Here is a 7,192-nt window from a genome sequence, read left to right on the forward strand (position 1 = left end):
TTTAGTAGAGAGAAACCCAAAGGAAGAAGGATGAGAGAGAGAGGGTCATTTGAAAGGCCTTGGTCAATCTCGAAATAGAACAAGAAAGGAGAGAGAATGAAAAATTTCCATTAGAATTTGGACAAATCAAACATCTGATTACAAATGGAACAGGAATGAAACAAGAGAGAGAATGGAAATGGAGAATGAAGAACGAAGCAATCAGGTGTTAGAAACAACTATAGGGTGTGGACTATTGAGACGCAAGGTACAGACTTTAGAATTAAGTCCATGACATGGTTGTGGACTATTGAGACGCAAGATACAGGCTTTAGAATTAAGTCCATGACTCTATTGTGAGAAAAGGGTAAGAGAGAGAGGGTTCAATGGTAACTATGGAGAGATGAACAGTGGAGGAAGAAGATGTCAGAAACAAAGAATGCAAGTTTCTTTATACCAAGAAAAAAAGAGGGGCAGAGCGAAGACACTTGAGTTTGCCTATGTGTTCTAGTACCATTCGAATATTTTGAAATTCGAATGGGAAATAAGTTTCAAGAGACTACAAATATTTTGAAATTCGAATGGTAAATAAGTTGTCCTCTTCAACGGATAACTCTATGTAGATTAGCTTATAATTCATGAAGATTGAATCTAGAGGACAACACCTTTGGGTTGAGCAAAAGACACATCAATCTCTCCCACTTTCTCTGGAGAATGTAATTACATCTCTAAAGAATTCTCGAAACTCTTTCTTCTTCTCTAAACCCTTCGGGATTTTCTTTCAAGAGGCTCCCACAAGCCTTAGCTTTGTGTTCGAGTCATAGCAAGGAAGATCTTGTGGAATGTGGAAGAATGTCTTGCAAACTAGGATTTCTAGAAAGGTAAAATTCTTAAACTCATATTTATTTCTTTTGTTTTAATTCATAATAAAAATTAAAACGGTTCTCAATGCTTCCTTACGTGGATGAAGAATTCATTCCCTTTATATGATACCCAAACACTAGATGTTCACATCCAGGTGGGAAGTAGTGTGTGTTTTAGTTGGACCATTAAGTTAGCATATTCTATGGCTTGGTCAATCTAGCCCTATCAGGCCCATAAGCTTAGGACTCTTATCTACTATTACAAGAGAGTAAGTCACTCAGGTTCTTCTAAGTGCACATAGACACTTATTTCTAATCTCTTCATTTCATCTAATCATTAGAAGATCTCTTTATTTCATCTAAGTTATTAGAAGATTTACCTACAAGTAAGCTTGAAAAATGTACATATGGGAATCCAATCCCGGTCAGTACTGTGGGAGGGGTACTATGATACCACTACACTAGATGTTCACATCCAGGAGGGAAGTACTGTGTGTTTTAGTTTGACCATAAAGTTAGCCAATTCCCTATCAGACCCGTAAGTCACCAATTATGGTTTCTTCTAGGTGCCCTTAGCCACTTATTTCTAATCTCTTTATTTCATAAAAGTCATTAGACGATTGACCTTCAAGTAAGCTTGAAAAATTCACATCCAATAAATCGAACCTTGGTTAGTACCATGGGAGGGTACTATGATACCACTACACTAGATGTGCTCATCCAGGAGGGAAGTACTGTGTGTTGGTCCATAAATTTAGCCAATTCTATGGCGGTCAATCTAGCCATATCAGGCCCGTAAGTCTTAGCCTCTTCACTACTATTACAAGAGAGTAAGTCACCCATTAGGGGTTCTCCAAGGAAATTTCCCGGACAGTACCGTGAGAGGGTACTATGATACCACTACACTAGATGTGGACATCCAGTTGAGAAGTATTGTGTGCTTTAGTTAGACGAAGTTAGCCAAGGCTTGGTCAACCTAGCCCTATCAGGCCCATAAGTCTAAGTAGAAAGTCACTCGTTAGGGGTTATTTTAGGTGTACTTAGCCATTCAGGGGAATCGAAGCCCGATTAGTATCGTGGGAGGAAACTATGATACCACTACACTAGATGTGCACATCCAAGAGGGAAGTATGTGTGTTTTAGTTGGATCATAAAGTTAGCAATTCTATGTCTGGGTCAATTTAGCCCATAAATCTAAGCCTCTTCACTACTATTACAGTCACCTATTTGGGTTATTTGGGGTACAATTCACCTATAAGTAAGCTTGAAAAATGCACCTATTAGGGGTACGATTCACCTACAAGTAAGCTTAAAAAATGCACCTATTAGGGGTACGATTCACCTACAAGTAAGCTTGAAAAATGCACATCTGTGGAATCGAACCCCTCAGTACCATGGGAGGGTACTATGATACAACTATACTAGATTTGCACGAGTAGTAGGTGTGTTTTAGTTGGACCATAAAATTAGCCAATTTTATGGCCTGGCCAATCTAGTCCCATAAGTTTAAGCCTCTTCACAACTATTACAAGAGTAAGTCACCCATTAGGGGTTTCAAGTCATTAGAAGATTGGCCTACAAAATTAGGGGGCCTCTTCACAACTATTAATAGTGTAAAATGCACCTATTAAGGGTACGATTCACCTCCAAGTAAGCTTGAAAAATGCACATCCGTAGGGAATCGAACTCCGATCAACCATGGGAGGGTTCTATGTCTTGGTTAATCTAGCCCATAAATCTAAGCCTCTTCACTACTATTACAGTCACCTATTTGGGTTATTTGGGCTAAATTCACCTATAAGTAAGCTTGAAAAATGCACCTATTAGGGGTACGATTCACCTACAAGTAAGCTTAAAAAATGCACCTATTAGGGGTACGATTCACCTACAAGTAAGCTTGAAAAATGCACATCCGTGGAATCGAACCCCTCAGTACCATGGGAGGGTACTATGATACAACTATACTAGATTTGCACGAGTAGTAGGTGTGTTTTAGTTGGACCATAAAATTAGCCAATTTTATGGCCTGGCCAATCTAGTCCCATAAGTTTAAGCCTCTTCACAACTATTACAAGAGTAAGTCACCCATTAGGGGTTTCAAGTCATTAGAAGATTGGCCTACAAAATTAGGGGGCCTCTTCACAACTATTAATAGTGTAAAATGCACCTATTAAGGGTACGATTCACCTCCAAGTAAGCTTGAAAAATGCACATCCGTAGAATCGAACCCCTCAGTACCATGGGAGGCCCATAATGCTGGCTATGGTGTTCGAACCCATGCGCACTTTCGTGTGGAAGATTTTAAGTCTTCCTCCTTAACCTCTCGGGCAAACCAACTAATGGGCACACTTCTATGCAGAAGATCTAAATTTAAATTAATTAAATAAATATTGAATATTAGTATCAATACTAAATTTACTTTCCGAGAAGGTTTATTCAATAACCCAATTAAAACACAACGTACTTCCCACCATGCACATTTTGTTGTTATGAATGTATAAAAAGGAAATCATATTTAGTTTTAGATATAATTTAAGAGTACCTGTTCAACCGAGCTCAATCTAAACTTCTACTCACAAATTTAAGTAACCTTAATTGTATCAAACAATTAATGTGTAATTTATTAGTACAATAAGATTACATGTTCAACCAAGCTCAATCTATACTTCTACTCACAAATTTAAGTAACCTTAATTGTATCAAACTATTAATGTGTAATTTATTAGTAAAACTAAAAAATATACCTACAAAATGTTTGTTCCACTAGTAATAAATCAAATATTAATTGTTTCACTAAAACAATGCAACCATTATCCAAAGCTATCTTCTAATGGAGGAATGCTCAATTATTGTTTGTTGTAAGATTCGGCTATATCAATTTGAACCGCGTTCAGCGACAGCTATAAATATTGAACTCCACTTATTCATGAACAAAATAAGTTAATGAAACTATGTATCAAAGATGTTATCGAATGAGGTGTGGAGAAGTGTTTCCTTCAAATATAGTTCCAATTAAGAATGTCAATGAAGAAGAATTGCAAAAGGTTGGAAGGTTTGAAATGGAAGTGTATAACAAGAATGGTGAATGACTCATTTACTTGCATGTGGTGAATGGTCTGTCTTATACGATCAATGGAGGTAGAATAAGAATTTTTATTATTGTGGTAGAAGCTATAACTGACGATGGCATTCCTTGGTCATATATTGCAAAGGTGGAGTACTATCATCATTTGAAGATGTCCTCAAGGAGTTCAACAAGCATTAGACTACTATCCGTGCTTACACTAAGCCCCCTCTCTCTATGTATGGAGGTGTTACTGTCTCTTAACTATAAAAATGGCATAGGCCACAATAAAATAATGACATAGTTCTATAATGACATAGTTTTTTTTACCTTCTTATTTTTTCTCAAATTTTGTCAAACTCAATTATGCATATTAAGATACTACCAAGCTTCCTTCAGCGTATGCGGTTCAGTTAGCTCGCTCGACTTTTGCTTGGCTTTGCGACTAAGAAATCAATCCCTCAGCTTGGTAGAGGGAATTTTGTTCAATTTTCATCGTTATGATCATCTTCAAGCTAAAATTGACCTTTTTTAAGACAATTAAGGTAAATATAAGGTTCAATTTCACGATTTAAGTTAAATTGAGTTAAGGAATTTTACTTACTAACGAAACAAAATGAACGTTTTAATAGAAAATTACAATCGACAATACTTTGAGAAATTTCAAGGGACGAAAAGCAAACGCATTTGAATATTAGGGAAATGTCGGTTAAAGCCAACCAAGTAGGTGACACTTCTATTGATTTGGTTATAAATTGTATGTTGTATGATGACATGTGGTCGTGGCTTTGCATGTGCCGTATACACATATATTTGGATGATAATGAAATGATGTGTACGATATGATATGTGAATGTTATGTTATACGTGATCAAATGATATGTTTACAATATGATGTGTTAAGATATTCTATGCTTGACGACCTGCTCGTGATGTGATTTTTGAATGTTATGATATATGATATGATATGATACGTTAGAAGACATGATAAGTTTATGATATGTTAGAAGACATGATAATGCATAACTCCGATAAATGCATGGAAAATTATGATAAAATGATATAATATAAAGAAAAATGTTAGAGGGGTTGTTATACATGTAATGAAAGCCACGAATATAATATAAAGTCATGGATACCCCTTCTTCTTTTATGATGGTACAGACGCGTACACTACGAGGCACGGAAACAATCATTATATTTATTAGAATGCTACAATGGTTGCTATTCCTAACGGGTGTCCGACATCAACAACTCCTAAGGAATGCTCACCCAACAAGAAAGACGCCCAAGAGGTGTGCAAACCGAATGGTGGGTCCATACTCACACGTGTTGACCGTGTGTAGAACAATAAATACACACCCAGTTAAATTGCTTAGGATAGCGGTGATAAATTTAATGAAGATAGGTTTGCAAAAGGAAGGAAACTAGTACTTTATTCTCTGAAGAATGAGTACATTTATATCCAGTACAATGTGTAACCAAAGATAAAAATAAAATTCTAACAGAAACTAGAATATCATGCCAAAACAAAGAATATATCTACAACTGATATCGCATAAAACTTATCAGTGATCTAATATTAAGAAACTAAAGCATAAAAATAGCTATCTGATATGGGCATAAAATTGTATCAGTGATCTAATATTAAGAAACTAAAACATAAAAATAGCAACTAAAATGCAGTGTTTAGATCAAACTTCAGGATCTTGGCAGACACCAAGCAACACGCATAGCATCTCAAACACAACTCGAGTCATAGGTTTTGTTATGGTATCAAACACTTGCTCTTTAGTATGACAATGTTGTGACATCACAGTTCCACCTTTACTTAAATCACAGAGGAAGTGGAAACGATCATTAATGTGTTTGCTTCGATCGTGGAAAATTGGATTTTCGGTTAGCTTAATAGTGGAACTATTATCACAGTACACCATTGTAGCTCCAATTGAGATATGATCGAGCTTTTCCAGCATCCTTCTCAACCATATGGTTTCGCAAGCACAAGCTGCAGTAGCAATGATTGCACAAGCTGCAGCAGCAATCATTGCACAAGCTACAACAGCAATGATTTCAGCTTAAGTAGTGGACAGTGTGACTACCGGTTGCTTCTATGAGGACCATGAAACAGCTCCTAAACTTAGCAAAAATGAATAATCTGACACGCACTCATCTCGGACCTTTTCTCTATTCACACGCTCTCGTCCAGCATATGATACAACTTAAAAGCAAAATTCACTACTAGTGATTCATCTCCGTTGCACCCGAGTGACTCGCACGTCAGCTCCGCTAGTTCCTGTGTAACGACCCGGGAAAGAAAGAAAGAAAAAAAAATGTGTATATATATATATATATATATATATATACATATATATATAATAAATAAATAAATAAATAAAGGAAAACGAGAAAACTAGAAAAAAAAACAAAAACAAAAACTCAGTCGCTGGAAAACCCGCGAGTTTTCCGGCGACCGCCGAGTTTTGCGGAACCCACGCGATACGACGGCCACAACACGCCCAGCCCTCAGCCCACGACACCAGCACCATCAGGATACCTGCAAAGAGAGAAAAGACAGAAACTACGAGAAAGAGAGATTTCGGAAAAAAAAAATTGGCGAGTGTCCAGTTTCTCCGACGAACCCTCAAACCACCCTCAAACCGACACCAAACGACCTATTACCACCATGAGAACGGTCCCTAGCGAAAGCACGTTAACTCAAGGTGCGTTCTGCGTTTCTTCATAAGCGCCGTCGTCGGTACCGAGGTCGGAAAATTGGATTTTTCCTAATCGTCATAGATCTGTGATTTTAGGAACCTTTAGGCGCAAGACTTCCAGAAAAGAAAGAAGGACGACAAATAAAGAAGAAGAGAAAGAGAGAGGACCGAAATCGGCAATGGAAACGTAGCGGGAAGGAGAGAGAGAAAGCTCGCTGGAAAATCGGCCGAAGTCGGGTAAGGAAGATGAGACCCACGGATCCGGGTCAACCCGAACCCAGAATCTGAGAGGGTCAGCCCATTCTTTCCTCGGCCTCTGCCTTCGGCCCAGCCCAACTACTGCGGCCCAAACCTCAGACCAGCCCAGAAGTTACGGTTCAATTGAACCAACCCGAGACCAGACCCACGGTCCAAGCGAGCCGGCCTGCAACCCAAAAAAAAAAAAAAACTTTCGGCCCAGCCTAATAAGCGGAGGCCCAACTGTAGTCTTGGCCCCGTAGCCTCTGTAGCCCGCGACCCAGACCATGACCCGAACCGGACTGCGACCCGCGCTTCGACCCGACGCTACT

The 7,192-nt window shown here is 38.3% G+C and overlaps 1 long non-coding RNA gene across 1 annotated transcript in view; it reads right to left on the reverse strand.

Moving 5' to 3' along the window:
• Positions 1-650: 650 nt before the first annotated feature.
• LOC111462126 overlaps positions 651-7,192 on the reverse strand; it is a 23,365-nt gene continuing 16,823 nt past the window's right edge. Inside the window, exons 3-4 of the long non-coding RNA XR_002713716.1 lie at positions 5,341-5,348; positions 651-726 (exon numbers count right to left, since the gene is read on the reverse strand). This is a non-coding gene — a long non-coding RNA (uncharacterized LOC111462126). The remainder of the gene's footprint in view (positions 727-5,340; positions 5,349-7,192) is intronic.

The sequence above is a fragment of the Cucurbita moschata genome, unplaced genomic scaffold (assembly GCF_002738365.1).
Source record: "Cucurbita moschata cultivar Rifu unplaced genomic scaffold, Cmos_1.0 Cmo_Scf00026, whole genome shotgun sequence".
NCBI lineage: Eukaryota > Viridiplantae > Streptophyta > Magnoliopsida > Cucurbitales > Cucurbitaceae > Cucurbita > Cucurbita moschata.